The sequence below is a fragment of the Melitaea cinxia genome, chromosome 19 (assembly GCF_905220565.1).
Source record: "Melitaea cinxia chromosome 19, ilMelCinx1.1, whole genome shotgun sequence".
NCBI lineage: Eukaryota > Metazoa > Arthropoda > Insecta > Lepidoptera > Nymphalidae > Melitaea > Melitaea cinxia.
In genome coordinates this window covers 3,464,431-3,486,788 of record NC_059412.1, presented here as the reverse complement: position 1 = coordinate 3,486,788, position 22,358 = coordinate 3,464,431, and the positions used below count along the sequence as shown (strand labels likewise).

Genomic DNA, 22,358 nt, shown 5'->3' with positions numbered 1-22,358 from the left:
AATGAAGATAAGTGTGTATTAGAGTCTCAATTTAAGATTAAAGATTTAAGCCAAATAAAACAATGTCTTGGTATGTCAGTGTGCTGTGATAAAAAAATTAAAGTGTTAACATTAGATCAAAGTCATTACATAGAAAAGTTATTGTTAAAATTTAATTAAGAAAATTATAAAACTGTAGATACTCCTACGGAAAGTGGACTGTAGTTGGCTAAACATAGTAATTATGATAAAAGTTTGCCATACCAGCAATTAATTGGTTGTTTAGTGTACCTTGCCAAACTTACACGTCCGGATATTGCATTCTCAGTAGTATACCTGAGTCAGTTTAACAATTGCTATAGTAGAGAGCATTGGGCTCATGCTAAGCAGATATTGAGATTTTTAAAGAAAATTAAAGATTATTGCATTAGATATTGTGGTACAGGTAATAAGAATATAATTGGTTATGTAGATTCAGATTGTGGAAGTGATACTTTAGATAGAAAATCATACACCGGATTTTGTTTTAATCTATCAGGAGGTGTAATTTCATGGAGTAGTAAAAAGCAACATCATATAGCACAGAAGCAAAATACATTGGTATTTCTGAAGGTTGTAAGGAAGCTGTTTACTTAAGAAATTTGTATAAAGAAATAACTGGTAACTCTGATTCTATTCTTTATTTATTTATATTTATTTGGGAAACAGACAGTACAAGTACACAAAGTAAAAAGAACAGCAAAAGATAGTGGATAAACCAGTCAAGTTTCCACTAACAACTAACACATATAATAAGCAGAGCGCAAATATTAAAACAAAAATTTATAATTAGAAATAAAATATCTAAAACAAGAAACAAAATACAAATACAAAATCGAAATTAAATTAAAATCTAAATCAAATTAAAATTAAAATCAGATTAAGATAAAATTATAATTTAAATCAAAATAATATAATTAAAATTAAAACACAAAATTGAGTAACTTAACAATTGAAAAATGTTATTAAATAAAATGAAAATCAAAAAAATAATAACAAGCTAATAAAACAAAATAATTAAATTCATTGGTTCATTAATTGATTAATGTTACATCGAAAACTTATCAATGAACATGAGAATATTAAAAAAAATTATTATACATATTGCAGGAACGACGAATAAAATCATTTTGGGCATATTTAGTTCTAGTACTGGGCAACTAGAAAAGATCATTTTTACGTTTAAAAAAATTAGGGACATTAAAGTTCAAACAACTTAGTCAATAAGGACTATCAACAACAATATTAACTAGCTTATACAGAAAGATTTGATCTTTCAATGTACGGCGAATGTATGTCATTGTGTCATTTTCTTATATTCAATGACAATCAAAGTGCCCATAAATTATTATACACGGTGATTTTATAACCGTTTTGAAAATGAAAAATTTTACTTTGGAATCATCTATAGTACCTATAAAAATTGATAAATCAATTGTAATGTTGACTAAAAAAAGTTTCAATTTTAATATTCATTTTTACTCGATCGACTTGGAAAGTAGTAAGGCACTGATCATTTATTCATTATTTTATATGAATGAAACACGTCCGTGCGCGTTTCGGTTGATAAAAGTATACCTATAGGCGCGAGCTAGCGAGTACTTACGTAGATAGACTCGTTTGTCCTTCATACTTTACACGGGCTTAGGACCGTCAGAAATACTTATTTTATTTAAACTTCTTTTAGATTATTAACCACGATTGTTCTTTTCACAACAAATCAATTTATAAACGGACTGTAGGTATAAATTTCAGGCGTATTTAAAAAATCGGAGCTATCTACAGAATAATTAACTTACATAGGTACCTATTAACAGTTTATTTACACTATTTACACTTCTCTATATCGTTCAATACACAAATGTACACGTTTAACACAATTGTCTTTTAATTTTCTTAATGTGTCTTTATCACTTTTCACTTTATCAAAAGCGTCCCCTATCGCAATGCGTAAATCATCACAGCTTTCATATTGACGTGTATAACTTTTTATTTCCGACCACCAGAAAAAATCCAGGGGCGTTAAGTCCGGACTTCAAGGTGGCCAAGACACAGGCCCTCCTCGACCTATCCACCTATCACTAAACTCATTGTCCAGGTACGCACGCACTACGCTCGCGTAATGAGCGGGACAGCCGTCGTCTTGGTAGTACATACCTCTCGAGTAAGCTAACGACACATCGTCTACTAACTCAGATATTACTCTCCTTAACATCTCTAAGTAAGAGTTGCCGGTTAGATGACCTTCAATAAAAATAGGCCCTATTAATTGGTCGTTAATAATACCGGCCTACACGTTCACACTAAAACGAACCTGGTGATGGTTTTCTCGTATCAAGTAGGGGTTAATTAGAGCCCAGTAATGCTCATTGTGCACATTGTATAGTCCCACTTGAGTAAACAGTGACTCGTCCGTCCAGAGTATGTCGTCGTTTGTATTATTTAACAACCACTGGCAAAAGGCGATTCTTGCCGGTGCGTTGTTTATTACGTGAGCCGTACGAAAATGATACGGGTGTAATCCTTGTGTACGTAATATCTTCCATACGAAGTTTTGGCTAACATCGAATTCTCTTGCTGCCATCCTTGTCCTCCGCCGGGGATCGCGCTCGAAGTACTCAAGAACATCTTCAAACTCCGGCGAATAATAATTTAAACGTCCTTCACCTTGTGTACGCATGAACCGTTATGGTATTACTGAAATACTGACCGACTGAAAGCCAGGGACGCGGGACGCCGATGATTACAGGTGAGCAATGCCGTCATTGGTCAACGCCAGCGCAACTCGGTAGCTTTGTTTTTATTGGCTAATACGATTTTGTGACTCGATATTAAAACGTATAGTATTTCTATTTTTAGAATGTACCTACCGTGTAGCGCTACTACTGGTTCTCACTTTTTGTCTGTAAACGATATGAATATCGACTTTGATGAAAAAAAAATTACATATATTATTAAATTAACGTTATATATAGCTTCTGTTGTTGATAAATAATTCAAAATTTTCGTTTCCAAAACGCTTTCAAAATCACCCGGTATAACACAGTTTTTTATTGTAAATCCAAACATGTAGATATTATATCATTTTGGAAGAGAATGTATTAATAACAACATTGTACCTACGAACAGCTGATATGGCTGCAAATGTTCTAACAAAATCTTTAAGCTGTGGAAAACAATAAGTTATTGAAACTGGGGAGCAAAATAAATATAATTAATTTAGTGTGTTGTTGCATTACTGTATAACATTTTGATATAGTGGGGGTATTAATATTATTAAATAATAATATCAAAATATAATTTGTTTATATATGCTACAAGTAGCGACCTCTATGTTCATTTAGTGTACGGAATATGACATTTCAATAATATATTCAGTCTGTTGCTTGAATGCACACGGTCGTTTTATTAAAATACATAAAATGCTAGAGTGAGACAGCAAATAATTTTCAACGAATCGGCGCGTGATTGCTCACCTGGGTTGTCGGGGCACCCCCGTTACCATTTTAAGGTTAAGAGATACAACTTCTGTCGGAAATGCAACCTCTGTCGGAGATGCTGCAGTTGCATAGTTGCAGCAGAATTTGGGTGACTTGTAGCAGAATTAAAAGATACCATATCTGACGAAAATGCAACCTCTGGCGAAAATGCAACCGCTGGCGGAGATGCTATATTAATTTGCGGTGGTGATGGTGTATAAGATAACATTGTTGCAGCAGATTTTGGGCGACTGGAAGAATAGTTCGATAAACTGAAATTGTAGACGTGTTCATCGATAAATAGCTGATGTATTTTTGCCATCATGATATCTCGGCGCTGTTCAGAATGTCTTCGTAGCTTTCTAGCCACGAGTACCCCAAAGGCGAAGCATTCGTTCAGCTGCCGCTGGGAATACTGCATAAAACTATATGCTTTATTCATTCTTTTTTCTGCCTCTATAAGTTCAGGAGGATTATTTTGTCGTCTTCTGTTTGGATTATTTTGTATTGGTCTTACTGTTGCACCTTGTTCAGTTCAACCTTGTTCTTGGCTTATAGTATTTTGATCTGAAGGGCTCGGTTCTTCATTGATTATAGGTTCTTGATTCTGCAAGTACAAATAATATAAATATTTTTGTTACAGTTGCCGGAGACTGCCGAGAGAACAAGACTGGCTGGCCATAGAAAGTGGCTTCCATCAGCGTTTCCCGCACTGCATAGGTGCGATAGATGGAAAACACGTAGTGATAGTCTCCAGTTAACAGTGGCTCAGAATATTACAACTAGGTACAAAAAATATTTAAGAGAAATTCTCAAAATAATGTTGAATAATTTTTATTTTCACTTTAAAAAACAAAATGACAGTACGGTACTTGTTAATGTTTCCAATTATGCGTTTTGAAGGGAAACCAGAGATTTATTTATTTATTTATTCTTTATTGTACACCACATAGAGTAATTTAGTTCAGAATTGTAAAGAGATATGTTTCCAATCAATAAAGACATAATCAAGTTTTATTATTTTTTATAAAACTACCTTATTTATTTAATATTTCTTGAAAAAAAAAATATAGGTTTTGAAGGCAGTGGTCTATAAATGTTCTTATTACGTTACCGAATAAAATTCGTTAAAAATAAAAACACGTAAAAGATTGCAAACCTTTTTAATAAATTTTAAATATTTTGAATGAAAACACAGACAGAGAACACAAAACTTTAATTATAAGATCAATACTTTAGAAGAAATAGACCACATTTTATCCATTTCGTTACCTTTGGAACACCAAGTTCACAGGCAGTTCGCAGGTTAAATCACAAATGAGATATCAAATAAACTTAATAAACTATCCAAGGCCAAGGCAGCTTGTTTCTTAGATAAAAGCGGAAGTCAGACTTCGACAAAAACTTTTCAATGTTTATTAATACTCCCATTTCTAAAAACGGGAAACTGTACCTCTAACCAATAAATATGTTTAATATGTTTCTTTATAAAATCTATCTGTATGTTATTTATAATACCTACCCACTAAAAGCTGTTCAAAATGAATTAAAACATGAGGCACAAATTATGAAGTCCATATCTGCCTCTCCACCAATGCAACGCCGACAATAATATCTGTTACACGTCATACATCTTTCTAGTTCATAATTATATGCTCATACCCATCTTGCATCGTGTACAAGGAACTAGAAGTTTTACTACGGTCCGTAAAGATTTTGTTTGCGATAATATTGATTTGTCATTTATGAAGTTGAAGGGTTTGGTCGTCCTTGTGTAGGAAAATCTGCTTCCAAAGCGTCAACTAAAATTTGAACAGTTCCACTTTTATTCGTTTTTGTAGTTTTTTTCGTTAACATAGATATATTTTTTTTCATTTGCTGTCTTCTTTTTGTAAGTATGCTGAACTGTCTCCCACATTTTCCATTCTATTGTCATTTTTGGGTCTTCTAAATTTTAATTATTTTTTTTTACATTTGCACTGTAAACTTTTGCCATACACGCAGTTATAATTTTTTATGTTGCATATATTGTCCTTTATCAATACGTAGGAATTGGGATATAAAATGATGTTGCGCCGTCTGAGTGCTACACATTTGAAATTAAAATTGCTGTGTTTTATGCATAAACACGTTTCTCTTTTGTTTATTGACGGAGAAAGTATATAAAAAGGTTTAACTCTACAGAAAGTAGCAAAAAAAAACGGATCCACCTTCCTTTTTAAAATCTCATATATATATATATATATATATATTATGTATTATTTAGATATCTAATTTGTTTTTTGCGTTTATTTTTGGTTACGCATTCTCTTTTCTCTGCTGTAGCTCTTGTAATATCCTCTCTCAAAAAAACTTCTCGATTTCTCTTTTTATTTTCACTATCTTCTTCTCCTTCTCGCTTCCGAACGCCTAACATATTCAGCATATAAGTCGTTGCCTTTATTTGAATTGTAGATTTCTGCCCAGCAATCCTTTTAAATACAGTCTTTTCGTTATTATTTTTACAGCTTGTATACGTGTCTTTTAAAGCTTTTTCTAGAAATTCGTTCCTAGTCTGTAGTTTTAGTATATCTAAAATTTGTAGTGTTTATTATTTCTCTTTGTTTCTTCTGGATGCGATACAGTTTTTTTTCTCAAAGCGAAGTAAAGTAATAATGCGATTTTGAGATGCATTATATTTCTTTCGGTACATATTTCTAGATCTTTAAATATTTTTTACATTTGACATTGCAGTGATGTCTCTAGTAGTACTTGTTATTTCGGAACTGGCAGGTGTAAATGTTTATATAGTGTTGTTCTCTTTTTTCTTCTGTCGCTTTTGTTCCCGCCATTTTCTTCTCACCTCCGATATTTCTCTATCATTTAATTCACTATCTTTTTTACATTTATCTTTAGATTTAATTCTCTCAAAAAAGTTTTTTTTTTTTGTAGTTTTCATATTTTTCTGGATCTTGTTTAAGGCGCTCTCTGTTTTTCTGCGTTTGTTAATGGCATTCTTGAATTTACTGCAAACAATTATTTTTAGATTTAACGCTAGTTAATAAAGATGGTTTTAAATAAATACCAACGTTTAAAAAAAAAAAAAATCTCAAACAGAATCTTATCCTAAAGGCATTTAAATACCTGCTTTATTCCGCCATATGTAAAAACAGATCAACTAAAAACATTTAGTAAAATCATTTGCATATTTATTGTAACGAACTACTGAATTATATATTGTTAAGGGCACACAAAGAAACTAGCGCCATCTAGTGGCAACCATTGAAACCACGCAAAAACAGAGACCGCATGAAACTTTCTACTCAATACTAGATAGCGTTAGAGGAACAACTGTGGAACTCTATAGAAGTATAGTCTCGAAAACCGAGTACATGCGCGAACTTTCCAGAATGGTCTGGGCCTCGTCTCGGCCGATATAAATAGCCGCAGCGAGGCGAGCGAGTTCAGTTCAGTTTGAGCGATCTTCGAGGCGACTTCAAGAGTGAAAACTAGTGATCAAGAGTGGTACCAGCGAAAACTACGACATTGGCTACGACTGAGGACATCGTGAGTGCTTAGTGTTTGAACTTAGTGCTTAGTGTTTGAACCTAGTGCTTTGTGTTGGACCTAGTGCTAGTGAATAAAGTCTTGTAAAGAGTCAGCAGGTCTTTCTCTCCAAATCCTTCGAACCCTAACACGTAACAATTGGTGTCAGAAGTGGGATTTGGAGATGCCATTGACTCCGAGAGAAGACTTTAAGGGCGTCAGGACAAGGGCGCAACGAGCTGCGGAGGCCACACCTACTGGGGACAGCTATGTCTCGACAGACGTTGTCTTGTCCACCCGATTGGCAGCGCCTGGTACAATTTAAACCATTAAAATTCAAACTTTCTTTAATATCATGAAGATCCCTAGGCAATCACGTCAACTTAAAACTGAAATCTATTGTGACCTTAAAAACACAGCTCAGCTGAGAAGAAACTCAGCGAGGGTTTTTTATAAGGGGAATTCAGGAATCCACACTCAAAACCACAACAAAAAATCGTAAAATAGAATATAACCCTAAAACCCGATCGAAGTGCCACCTACTTAATGGGTCTAATTGTTAATCTAAGTCATCAACGACCCACTTAAACAAAAAATCATTCAAAATCGGACAAAAGCTTATACGTTGAATAAATGTGCCACCCAATGGTGAAAACCCCATCCGAATAGCATCAGTAGTTTTTGAAAAAATCGCGGACAAGCATACATTACATACGTATATACATACAAACATACAGGTGAAACTGAGAACCTCCTTTTTTGTAGTCGGTTAGCAAAAGAACTAAATAATTATAGACGTAAAGTCAAAAATACCCACGAAAAAAAAAAAAAAAAAAAAAAAAAACGCAAAGGGATCTTTTTAAAGACATGTTATAAAATATATTTATTTTTAAAATATGCATTGTTTTTCGCAAAATTGTATATTCGAGTAATAAATTGATAGTAACAGCGTAAAATATCACCAAAAAATTAAACGCCAGTTCACAATTTTTAAAAAAATACGTATGGAAAGTCATACACTGCTAAATGGGACACATCACTCTCTACATACATTTGCACACTCAATAGTTTATCTTTTTTTGTTTTTTTCATAAATTATCAATTTTGTCATAAGAATAAAAGCAGGAATGTAAACAGTAATTCAGTGATTTTATTAATTTAATTATTATCTTGAACATAATATTTTTCTACCATTTAAAAAAATTAAGTCATTTTATGGGACCACACTACAATAATCATTCAGCATTATTTTGAGAATTGCTCTTTAGCATCGTTTTATTAGCCCTGGTTGATAGTAATTACTGCTTCATGTATGCCGATGTGGGATGTCAAGGGAAAATAAGTAATGGAGGTGTTTTGAAAAACTCAGTTTTGTTTAATAAAATAAACAATAATGTGTTAGGACTAACAGCACCAATTCCACTACAAAATGGAAACGTTAAGCTACCCATATCTGTTCTTGGGTGATGAAGCATTTGCCTTACATAACAATATAATGAAACCATATGGAGGAGATCACTGAGAAGGTACCAAAGAAAGAATTTTCAACAAGAAACTTTCATCTGTCTGAGTTATTGTTGAAAATGTATTTGGTGTCATGTCGCTGTATTTAGAGTGCTACGTTCGCCTATGCTACTTGAACCAGAATTAGCAAGCCAAGTAGTCATGGCATGTGTAGTTTTACACATTTTTTTAAGAAGAAATAGGCTGTCTAGAACAGTATATAATCCACCAGGTACATTCGACGTGTATGATGAAGACGAGTTAATAATACCAGGGTTATGGAGGGTCATTCCTAGAAGATCTCCTAGGAATCCACTTTAAATCAGAAACGAGTTTGCTAATTACTTTTATAATACATAAAATGATTTATCTGTAATCATTACAGCCTGTACAGTCCACTGCTGGATCTGTAAATCTTTCAGAAACTGTTTATTATTTGAAAAACAAAAGTAAAATTATAGAAAATGTTTTATTAATTTTTTACTTACTTATAGAGGCTAGTCATTAATCATTTCATAATTTAGAAATAATAAACATTATATATATACATACATACACACATAGAAATAATAAACATTATATGTATATATATTAATGTATATATATTAATGTTTAAATAATGAATATTATTAGTACTAACTACTAGTTTGCATTGCAGATAAATGACTGTGGTCTGAATATATTACATGTGGATGCTACATTTGGAGGGGCTACATGACAGCTTCATTTTTAATAATACAGTCATACAGCGTCACCTGGAGCAACTAAATAATGCGGGAGAGACAGCATATTTGTTGCTACATTACTACATTATATTTGTTACTAACATTAGCAACGTAGCGAAGTTAAGACGAAAATTGAGACAGGCAGAAGAAACAATTAAAAACAACAGAATAGCATTCGTAAGACTCAAAGAAAACTTTTTAAGACGATGTAGAACATGTATCGAGCACGAAGGTCGACATATTGAAAACTTTTTATAATAAATAATTTTAAGACTATTACTTTTCGTTTTATTAATTAAACCTAAATAACCTCCAAATGTTTATTAAATCTTCGATCTTAGTTTTCTTGCAATCTTTTGGTTGGTTAACAGACTAATTAACCTTAAAGGAATAATAAATTGAACAAAAATTTTTTTTTTTATTCAAATTGGTAATTTTAGGAATTTTCCACCTTGATATCTTTGAAGGCAAATTTTAGCAAAAGTAGCCCCATTAAGTACAACTTTTTATTTATGATTATGAAAGCTGAGACTCTGGAGAAGTTTTTAAGCCTAATTAGAAACCATAAAATCGCCTGTTTAGATTTTTAATTCTAAGTTGAAAATTAAAGTCATAGTTCTCAAAACGTAAATTTTTCTTTACACTTAGATTTTCACAATTTCCATCAAAGTTAAGAAGCTGAATCTTTTAAGCGGGAAGCTACAGCTCATGACTATTTAGATAAAAAAAAAAAAAAATCTAAAAAAATTTTGAATATCATATCAAAAATTGACCGCTCCAGTGGGGTTCGAACCCGCGTCTCCGACGTACCGTGTCGGCGCTCTAGCCAATTAAGCTATGGAACGATGCACCCGCTCGAGCGAAATTTTCGATATGATAATTTTTAATTTCGGTTTAAGCGAACCGTGGCGCCGTCTATAGTGAGCTCTTTACAGAAACCCGTAACTATTCAAAGTTTCATATTACAATGAAAATCTTTGACAGGAGACGACACCGTGCTATTTTTAATATCTAAGATTTTTTATTTTTGTGTTACCCACATTAGGAATTCTAAACATTTTGAATATCATATCAAAAATTGACCGCTCCAGTGGGGTTCGAACCCGCGTCTCCGACGTACCGTGTCGGCGCTCTAGCCAATTAAGCTATGGAACGATGCACCCGCTCGAGCGAAATTTTCGATATGATAATTTTTAATTTCGGTTTAAGCGAACCGTGGCGCCGTCTATAGTGAGCTCTTTACAGAAACCCGTAACTATTCAAAGTTTCATATTACAATGAAAATCTTTGACAGGAGACGACACCGTGCTATTTTTAATATCTAAGATTTTTTATTTTTGTGTTACCCACATTAGGAATCTTCAATATATATATATATATATATTTGTTACACAATTTGTATTATTTAGCATTTTTTACTTGTTTTTTTTTATGTATGCTTTTTATTATGTTTTGACTGTGTTTTGTATTATATGTATTATAATTCAAATCTTTTTTGTAGTGTATTTAGAAGTTTAATTAAAATTAAGTTTATTATACCTTTATTTATATATTTGAGGCTGATTCATTTGTGTTTATTTTATTATGAACAGTAGTTTATTTAATTTAAGTTTAAATTCCGGCTCTTCTTCTGACGACTATTTTAGTGCAGAAAGCGATGATGCACAAGTCTTGCCAATGAATGATCAACTGCGTTCTATATTTGCACCTTTTTCTCGTAATTTAAACATTTTCCATATAAACGCTCAGAGTGTACCCGCACATTTCTCTGATCTCTCTGCGACCTTTAGTAGCAGTCTTGTCGATGCCATCTTAATTTCTGAAACTTTCCTAAAACCTTCCTTGCCATCTATTCAGTTTACCCTACCTGGTTATATTTTAATAAGAAATGACACAGTCGGTAAGGGTGGTGGTGGGGTTTGCATTTATTTGCGAGCTGATATTCCGCACAAAATTGTTTATTCCTCCGCAAGCCAATATTCGAAATCAGCAGAATTCCTTTTCCTTGAAATCAACTTTGGGTTTTCCAAAACACTTTTAGGCGTCCTTTACAGTCCTAGATTATTTCACCACTTTAGAAAACATCCTTTTTAATTTTGTTTCTATCATTATTTTTACTTTTAGGTGATTTTAATACGTGTTTAATTAAAAACGATGCTCGTTTTTGTAAACTTCTTTCTATTCTCTCTTCAATAAACTTACATTGTCTTCCACTGTCTGCTACACATCACTTTCCAAATACCACTCCTTCTCTTCTTGATCTTATTATCGTCTCTTCTCCTGAACTTGTTTCCGCTCATGGCCAATTAACCTCAGCAGCCGGTAGTAACGAAACGGCCAAGCCACATATTTTGACTAAGGTGAAGAGTTTGTGAAGTTAGGGCTTGTAGAGTTAGGGCGTGTAGAGTTAGAAGCTTGGCTCTACATGAGATCTGATAACTTTTTGATAGTGCGAGCCATATGATCTCGTCTTCGCAACATTTTACATGAAAATGTTTTTGGTGAGATCTAACATTGACTCTAGGTCAGTGCTTTTTTCTGATAGTAGGACTATGTCATCGGCAAACCTCAGGTGGCTGATATATTTACCTTGTATACATATACCAGTTTTTTACCAATTTAATTTGCGTATAATCAATTCCAGTACAGTTATAAATATCCGAGGTGATAGAGGGTCGCCCTGTCTTACTCCTCTTTTGATGGGGATTGGTGGACCTGCGCTTTCCAGTTTCACTCTACTAGTGTTGTGTTCATATAGGTTTTTTAAGACTTTTACATACTTATCCTCCACTTTTTGTGATTGTAAAGCTTTCCATATTGCGGGGTGTAGTATTGTATCAAAAGCTTTCTGATAGTCAACAAATCCTATATAGAGTGAACGTTGAAATCCTCGATGTTTCTCTATAATCAGTTCTAATGAGTTGATGTGTTCAATAGTGGAAAAGCCCCTTTGGAATCCTGCTTGTTCGATTGGTTGACTTTTCTCTAATGTAGAAAACTGATTCTTTTCTCTATAGTCGAAGCGAATAACTTGTAAAGAGTAGGAAGGAGGCTAATTGGCCGATAATTACCTATGTGTAGTGGGTCGCCCTTCTTGAACAGCAATATTATATTAGACTCTGACCACTGTGTAGGTGTTGTAGAAGCACTAAGTATAAGGTTGAATAAATGGGTCAAAGGGACTACCAGGAAGAGACCTGCCATTTATATGGCCTCGTTCGTTATTCTGTCAAGTCCTGGGCTCTTCTCTGCTTTAAGCCTTTTAATTCCAATTGTAATTTCTGTTTCGTCCACTGGTTTTATCTCTACACCAGTGTTATCAAATTTTATGTAATTTTGATCAACGTGGTGCTGTACTGGAGCACTGTACAAGTTTTCATAAAAGCTGGTTGCTATGTTTAGTATACCTTTACGGTCGTGCGTTGTGTTTTGAGCATCGTGCAGTCCTTCTATCCATACTTTGTGCGATCGCAGTTCCTTGTAAGCTGTTTTTAATACTTCCTGTAGGGTTAATGTGCTTTTCAATAGTAATCTTACGATGAGTCGCGTAATCTCTTCGAATGTATTTACTTCCTAGTTTGTACAGTGCTTTCAATAATTTTTCATAACTCTCGTCTTTGGTTTGGTTTTTGTAGAGCCTTTCTACGATGTAATAGCTCTGTAGTGTGGGTAAATATCACAATGTTACTTTATTGGTGTTGTATATAAGGCTTTCTTCAAACTAGTATCTAAAATATTGACTATTTTGTCATAGCATTTCTGTACAGAGCTGGTTTGTTGCATTCGGTGAGTGACTGTTTGAATCTCAATATTTCTTCTTCATTTCTTAGTGAACTTCTTGAGTTTCCAGCGTAGTACACCCTAGTTACTTTTAATTTTGAATAAGAAATGTTCAGGTTGACGACTTGTATATTCTGCACATTGTTCTTTAAATTAGTTAATATATAGTCTATTTCGTTTTTAATAGAGCCACCTGGTGAGCGCCAGGTCCATATTTGGCTGCTTTTCTTTTTATAAAAAGTATTCATAATAGACAGTTTATTTTCGTATGCAAATTCTATTAGTCGTTCGCCTCTGCTGTTTCTTGTGCCATAGCCGTAGTTTTTCATGATCATATTTTCTTCTGGTTTCGGTTGAACAATCTTGGCGTTAAAATCTCCCATGAATACTATATTCTTCCCTGATATTTTCAGGGCTTTGTCAATAGTATCATAGAATCGCTCTATTTCTTCATCCTTTGCAGCTTTTGTAGGGGCATACGCTTGTATCAGACTGATTTTGAAATTATTAATATCTAGTGTCAGTAGAGCCACTCGTTCAGACAGACCAACAAAGCTCACGATGTGGGCTTTGAGGTGTTTTTTTACGAGAAACCCCACACCATAGAGGCCTGGCGTTTCTCCTATGTAGTAAAGATTAACGTTATTATATTCTTGAATTGAATTTCCTTGCCTTCTAATTTCAGATAAGCCTATTATATCGAATTTTACATTTTTCAGTGCTTCCATGAGTTCTAAAAAGCGGGCGTGAGATGATAATCTGTTTACGTTGTATGATGCAATATAGAGTAGGTTATTATAAGTAGGTTCCAGTTTATTTGTGGTAATTGTCTCTGGAGAGTTACGGTCTTTTCCTCCCACGGTGACCGGCCGGATTGGGAGAAGTTTTTTGTATGTTATTGTATGTTCTTCATTCTTGATTCAAACGCCCGTCTACGAGAGACAGACGGACGAGAACCTTTGTATAAAAAGTAAACAAACGAACAGCTGTAAAATCATAACTAGCGCGTGTCAAACTACATGGAAAAAGCTTACTTAGTTAAACACACATCTAATTTATTGTTGCGGGCACTGTACCTTTCGTTTCATATGCCGAGATCGGGTTACCGTTGAACAGGTGACGGGAATTAATATTATAATTCTCGGTACCGACTGCAACATTCGGGGAAATACGCTAGTGATAACGCCTCATAAAATAATGACTAATGACATAAATATCGAGCCGGTAATCTATGCACCAGAGATCGCACCCATCAATAGCATCATCAATATATCCATCCCTATCCACACGATGAATATATCGGATGGTTTCGGATAAGATATCGATAACATCGACAACAATATAAAGCGGCTAAAGTCGGCTTCGGACAGCCTAGAAAATGAATCCAATAGCCTGAGCTATCATGACGTCCATCACTACGTCGCCAATTACTGCCTGGCGGCCGCAGGGCTGGCGGTTGCGGGAAGGCGTGGGTGCGCGCGACCTGCAGACGCGCTCGAGCCGCGCGCCCGTCTCCGAGCAGTGATCAGCAGGACACTACTGTACACTGTGTGTGTTCGAAAAATCTAAAGTGTACAAGTGTGAGTGAAAAAGCAGATAAAAGTGATTACAGAGTTAGTGTTCTCGGCCAAGACATTCCAAATCAGACTAATCGATCGGTTCATAAAAACACTTCGCCTGTTTTATTAAAACGTAATTTTAGACGTACTCGCTAACTAAAAATTGTCGGGTCCATTTTGTAAATTAGCCGTTAAGATTTTATGTCAGTTTCATCCTTGTTTTGGTTTAGCTTACATCATCCATACCTCACTCATCTTCTCGCCCGGGAGCATGTACGGTTCAGCCGCATATACATATCGCCCGATCAGAACTTTACGTTAGTTGCACGATTCATTAGCTACATACATCAGTTCACATTCACATATCATCATCGTATAGCGCGTTCGTGAGTTCAATCATAGCAAATAAATAGTACAAAATATATTTACATTTTACGGCCTTAAGCCCGCCTTTTGCGCAACGTGTTATCTTGATGTGTTTTTATGTTGGTTTTTCTTTTTTTTTTTTTGGAGTTGTGTAATAAAGTTTAAATAAATAAATAAATAAATTTTAACTTTTATTTTTATATCTTTTTTCTACCATAATCAGCAGCAGCAAGTCAGGTGAAGTAACATACAGTACCACACTTCCTGCAATGTATCCGACAATCATTTTTCTCACCTCGTTCATAATTGACACATCTAGTGATTGAGCTAAAGTGTCTAGTTCTGCGTCTGCAGATATTTCATTTAAAAACCGCAGTTCGGTTTCATCGAGCTCTTCGTGTGTGTATGAAGGACTCGTTGAGTTAATTACTTGGATTGCTGATGAACACGTAAGTATTGCCACATTTTGCAGGGGTACACAGTTACTTGTCTCTAGGCTTCTTAATTGTAAATGCGTCAACAATTTCCTGTAGATGCCTTTAAACTGTTTAGCATTAGGATTATCATTATGTCCTCCGCACATTCTAACGCAGCCAAAAAAGAGTTCGAGGTGATCTTGACTAAGTTTATACGTGGGCAGGAACACTTTCTTTTTTCACTATCACACGCTCTATAAGTAATTTTAAGGTTTCAATGTTGATTAATGCGGCTATAAATCCTGTCTTGCATCTCGCTTCAACAATTTTTTTTTTGTAGAAATGCACTATGACATATTTTACTCTCTTATTTTCGATAACTTTTTTTTATCATAGTTTTTATTTGCAGTTCTCGTATGTATTCTTTCAATTGGTCAAGAAAAGCATAAATCTTATCCCTGTTTCCTTTATGTATTGCTTTTTTAAAATCAAAATGTGCCATACTTTGTGTGTTGTACACGTCAAACGTGTCATTCATTAATGAAATGAAAGTTTCAGTCGGTTTGGCATGCTCAAACTGAGGAATACCTAATTCCATCCTACAAACTTTCATTGCTTTACCACACTTCTGTTAAGCGTTTGTGTAGCTAGCTTAACTTTCATGATGTTATTTTTAAACATAATATGTTTTTCTTGAAAGTTTGTTTGCGAAGTGCAATCCTTCATCGTCCTGCAGTTTGTTTAATTGAATTATGTAATTCCAGTCCACAATCCTACCCGTCTATCTAAAATTTGCTTTTTTGCTTCTGATTCCTGATCAGCTTTATGACGTGACTGGGGTCTAAGAAACATGTCACTTCAGTACCATTTGATGGATGTTGGAATGAGGTTTTCATGTTGTTGATGTCTTCGTCTATATTGAAACCTAGAAGTTTCATAGCAGTCATGTTACTGAGATGACCGTCGAAAGTTAGCGATATCACTTTACCTCCAACATCATAGCATTTTGCGAGGCAAATATTAACTAAATTAGATTTCTGTCCCCTGTTAAGGTATTTGTCTGAAAGTAACCCAGGGGGATCTTGAATAGTTTATTTATCCCTACCAGCATAAATACAAACGCTTGGGATGCCAAAACAGTAGACTCAGATATTTCATCCCCCATGTCGACTACGCCTACATATTTTTTTCCATCCCACAGTTTCTGTTGACGCAAGGCGATAGTTTATGGGGAGAATTGTCCGTCATTTTCTTTAATGCTATAAATAAATGCTTCTTGTGTGAATCCGGGCCCACTTTTGACATGTGTATACCACTTTGCTAAGGTTTTGGAATGAGGTAAGCAAGTATTGAAAACTTCTGACGTATTCATAGCTCCGTGGTGAGTAAAAATTTAACGTTAGACATAATTTCTTCATAGCTGGTGAATATTTCAACTTTTTCTTGCCCGCACATGACCTATTTAAATTGTGAAACAGTTCAGTGACGACAATGATTTCGCTTAACATTTTATGAGTATCAATATTTATAAAAATGTTCTCATATAATTCCTTTAAAATGTTTTTTAGAGAAGCATTTTTTTAATCGCCTTACTTTTTGTTGCAAATTCTGATTATTTTTTTCTTATTAATAACGCTAACTAGCTTCTGTCTTCGTAATTCCTTTCTCATCAGATTTTTTCGAGGCGTGTCAAATATAGATTCCAAATCCGAATCTTTAATGTTATCAAAATTATCATTATCCGTAGTTCTCCCAGGGGAGAGTCCTGTCACTTGATAAGCGATTTTCTCATCCGTAGTCCTCTCATGGGATGATCTTGCCTCTTGATGTGTAGCTTTTTCACGATTTTCTGCCCGTTCTACAACCAATTGTGGCTTCGCGTGTTTTCTCCAATTTAAAGTATACAAGTGTGGACCTTGACTTTCTAGCATTTGATTTTATTTTTTTTATTTCTTATGAATTTAAGTTTAATGTCTTTCACATGTTTTGATGCTTTTTTTTACAAATAATCAACTCTATTTTAGATTTGACGTCGATTTTCTTAAGTTCATTTTAAGATTTGACGTCGAGCTAACTTTTTTTATTAATTGTCACCTTAATATACAAACACCCCATTTACTAGAAACATTTTTACCTGTTTGTCGGCAATTTGCTATTATTTTTAAACAAATACAGTCAAGTCATTTATAAATACAACTTTGTATTCAAAAATGCTAATAATATAATTGTTATCACAAAGAAATAGCCAATATTTACGAGATAAAAATATATCGATAGTGCAAATACGGCTGCGCCCATCCCTCAAAAATAGCCTAGCGAACAGCCGTGCGCTCACGCAGCCGAGAGATCGTCGGCGAGATAACAGAGCTTAGAGAATACGAAAAACAACGCCTTGACCACAGCGAACGATGACTGTGTGTGATAGCTGTGCCATCCGTGATGACAGCGAAAATTAATATAAATTGCTGGGTAGATTCCAGTTGCTTGAAATCCAGCTTGAATATTTCTGCAAGTAAAAGCTATTGGCATAGCAGTAGCGACAATGCCTGGAATGTCATATATGCTCATTGTCTTTGCCGGATTGTTCCGCATCCATGCATCACAGCTGGGGTTTATTGCTTTCTTAAATGGACCAAAGTATAACCTATCCATAGCTTATGGGAGCAGTGGGGTGGAAAAGATAATAAAACAATTCCGTTATTTTTGCAATAGTCTAGACAATCAATATGTATATGAGACGAGTGGTTATCTAAAACCAATAGTACGCGATGAGACTTCGAAGAGTTGGCATATTTTTTAAAATGATTTAAAAATTGCAGGAAACCTGAATCTTGCATCCATCCTGAAGGGTTAGTGGTGCCCGTGGAACCTATGGAACCGGGCGCGAGGAAAAACAAAAAATGGAGGAAACACATTACCTATGGCATTAACTGTAAAAGCTAACGTCACAAGTGTTCCACGTTCTGCTGATGTCACCGATCCAACTTGTTTTATTCCTCGTCTTGCCACAATTCTGTCCGTTTTTTGTACCGTTGTTACTCCCGTCTCGTCAACATTATAGATGTCCTGTGGTTCAAATTTATGACGGTCCATAACCGTTTGCAAATTATCGAAAAACGCCTCAACATTTGTACGATTAAAACTCGTGGCTCTGGACAAACTTGTGGCTTGAGCTGCTCTTACTGATAGTTCGGGATTTCTAGCCATAAAGGCTAAAAACCAGTCTTCTCCTGCAATCTCATTCTCATCCCAAGATCGAGGCCTTGCCAAGTTGTACGATTTTGTAAGTTCGTATGCCAGTTTCTTTACCTCTTTTTTGGGGAGACCGAAGCATATATCAGCACATCTTATTAAATATTTCGATAACTCCTTTTCTTGGGCTTCAGAGAACACTTTATTGTGGGGAGAATAACCCATCTTTACAGATTTTGAGGATTTTTTATTGCAACTTTCCCGTTTTTTCTTGTATCTAAACAATGATGTTAAATTAACACCATACATTTCGGCAGCTTGTCTAAGTGTTAATCCCTTTGATTTAATCTCTTCGTAGGCTTTTTTATATGAATTTATAGTGCAAATTCCACGATTAGTAGTTTTCGGACGGTTTCGCGGCATCTAAAAACAAAAAAGAAGTGTTACTGCGAAAAAAAGCTTAAAACCACATACAAGGTCAATTGAAACATGTTTCATTCATTCTTTTTTCAGAAAAAATCTGGATTTGGACATTATTTTATACAAGTATGATTTGGATTCAGATAATTTCAGGTTAAATACCTTCGTCCAAACACGTCGCAACTAGCAAACAACAAGTAATGATGTACTGAAGCCCCTGTATTCGGATAGTTTGCCAGTTCCAGAAACCAAATATAAAGACTTAATGACTCTTTGCGAAGCAGGACATATACCTAGGCAATACCATGACTTTTTAAAAAAATCTCAAACGAAATCAAATTGAAAATGTTTCGGCGAGTGATGAAGATGATTTAATAGAAATTAGATTTAAACTAATTATTTTTTTGTATTTTTTTGAATTATTTTCGTTTAAATATTATTGTTTTGAATAATTTTGATTTATATGAAAATATTTTTTGGATTGTTTATTTTGATTGGTGTTTGCTATTTTTTTTTTTTTTTGTTTGTTAAATCACGTTTTTTATTTTAAAAGGATTTTTGTTTAATTTTGATAATTATAATTATCTACTTTCAAGGGTTTAACTTACGAGACTGATTATAATTGTGATACATAGGTATGTAAGGTTACATGATAAGTTTGCCAGAAAGCATTTTTGAAAATACTTGGCATTACGAAATATCGTGTAGAGTATGTTTTGAAACATTTATTTTATACAGGAGAGATTGCCAAAGAACGACGGGGCGGTAACCACAAGATAAATAAATATAAAGATCAGAAGAAATCAGTTTGTGAATATATTATGAAACTAAAATGCATAGAGTCGCATTATTGTCGCTCGGCTACTCAAGAACGCAAATATTTATCTAGTGACTTGAATATTAACAAGCTGTACAACATGTTTAAAGATGAAAATCCTCAGTCTCCTGTAAAAAAATCATACTTTCGCCATATTTTTAATAGAGAGTTTAATTTGGATTTCGGTAACCCTAAGACTGACGTCTGATCAACTTGTATAGCATTAAACGAGAAAATTGAAGCAGAAAACTGTCCAGCCAAGAAAAATGAACTCATGACGTCACTGAGAGTGCATAAACTACGAGCAAAGGCGTTCTTGAAAATGATGCAGGAAAAAAAAGACGACATGATAACATTTTCCTTTGACTGTTAGAAAAACAGTCCACTGAAAGAAGAAAAGGTCATAAAGAAACAAGAAGTAATCATACAACCAGAAGAATATTGCAACGTTATTTCCAGTTATGCGACGGTCACGAATCTAAGAGATATTGAAATATTCGACTTCAAAAGCGCCACTCAAAAGGTTTTTAAACCGACAGCAAAATGGCCATTCAAAATAACGCAATGCAAGAGATTTGTTATAAAAAGATCAAAGACGCCGAGAAACACACTTATCCGCGGCGAGCTGTTTTATTTAAGTAAATCTTTAAATGTGTGTAAAACCGGTCAAAACACAAGCATGCTTCGACCTACCACAATTTCATTGGGAGCACCTGCGACGCGTGCGAAAATAACCGACGTTGACAAATTGTTACAAAAGCATTTTGGATTGGACTGGAAAGAAAGAGACGATTTAAAATTTTATTTAGGTATTATTAGAGGGCCAACTTCGGAAGGAAATAATGATTTAGAGGAAAGTTTGTGCGAAGCAATGGCAGAAGAGTCACCAGATTTAAGAGTATAGTAGTAACTTATTGGTAATCTGTGGTATAATGAAAATAATAGTTCCTAGATATGTAGGTAGTTATGTTGATTATTTTAAAAATTTATTAAAATGTGTCAAAATATTGTTGTGTTTACTTTATCGAATTGAAATGAACATCACTAATCGAAGCACACAAAAATGGCGGCTGTCGTTATCAAACTCAGCTATATCCAGTAACTCTTAATCAAATACAGCTAAGTCCATTAGTGAGGATCAAATACAGCTAAGTGCGATTTTATTTTCACTCTAGACTCAAATATAGAATGAGTTTTATTATTTTTAATTATATTATGAACAATGTTCTATATCTTTATAAATCTGATTTTAAAATATTGAATTCGTCGTCAACTTGACAATATTAACGGTTTTTTTTGGTTCCTGAGAATTTGACCGACTTGGACTTAGCTGCCTTTGATTTCATAAGCCTCAATTATTTTATCTCTCTTTACAGCGCTCACAAGTTCAACAACAACTCTGCCCGGTTTGTCCGATTTACTTTTGGTTCGAAAGATATCCTTTATATCTTGTTGCTGAACGGGAACGCCGACAACACTGCCAGTTTTTACTATAATATTGCAGAGATCGTCTTTGCCTTCTTTTTCTTTTTTGGGGATGTTTTTAAGCTCCAGTCTTGTTGAGTACATCGACCGTTCCAAAGATTCAATCTTTGACTCCAGTTGTTGGATATATTGTCGATCAGCTTTTCGTTCCTTTGATGCCTCATCCAATTTTATTTGTAGCTCGTCGTACTTTTTAGACACAAACTCAATCGTAGACATAATACTGTTGTTTTGGGTAATTAATTCCTCCAATTTTGATTCGAGTGTCGAAAACTTGCTACTATTTTCCCTCTTCGATCCGGCAAGTAGACCGCGAATTTCCTCCATAAATACACTCACACAGGAAACTTCATCTCTTTTACGCTTTCTTATATTTACATTTTCCTGGTCAATGATACTCAAATTCGGTGCGGATCCGGAAAGTCCAGGAGCCGAATCCACGCTCTGACTCAGGTTAGTTACGTCCAAGCGTGTAGGGGTCGCAGGTGGTGTGCGTTTGAGTGGCATGATGGAGGAGAAATAGCAGTGATGTAATTATACTTTTTGTCTATTAAAAAGTCACAGGCGCTATGAAAGAGTCCAATGTATTAAGGTCGTATATAGTCTTAGTAAATTTTAGCGGCAACAAAATAATAAGTGACAGTGGTGTAGCTCCAGCCACTCTCGGTTCAAACCTCGACCGCGTTGACAAAAAATTTAAATTTTTCTTACAAATTTGGGGCTCCAAAACGCAGCCAGGCACGTCTCCAACTTCACGAGGGGCGAAGTCCGGGGCTCCACATAAAATCAATTTAGAGAAAAATAAAATATAACAAGCGCTAGCAACACGTCCTCTCGGTTTCGAATTCAAAGCGGAAGAGGACTTATTATATGGATTATAAAAGTATCGAACATTCCGCCCACCAAAACGGTTTACATTAAGAGTCAACATTTTAACTAGTGGACTGTATACAGAATTAGAGATGTTTCCAATGAATAACATTACAAACTACAAAACCAACATAAATTACATTATTAAATTGTAGTAGCGAAAATACATTAATAGAATATAAGTTTTATTGTAGCGACATTTG

General features: G+C 34.6%; 2 long non-coding RNA genes across 2 annotated transcripts; one reads left to right on the top strand and one right to left on the bottom strand.

Annotated features, from left to right (window-relative positions):
* The first annotated feature begins 3,827 nt into the window (after positions 1-3,827).
* Positions 3,828-9,524, top strand: LOC123662908. Its single transcript, XR_006744566.1, has 2 exons — positions 3,828-4,283; positions 9,184-9,524. It is a non-coding gene; the product is annotated as an uncharacterized LOC123662908 (long non-coding RNA).
* On the bottom strand, positions 4,649-5,109 carry LOC123662909. Its single transcript, XR_006744567.1, has 2 exons — positions 5,020-5,109; positions 4,649-4,950 (listed from the first exon to the last, which is right to left on the bottom strand). It is a non-coding gene; the product is annotated as an uncharacterized LOC123662909 (long non-coding RNA).
* Positions 9,525-22,358: the final 12,834 nt, after the last annotated feature.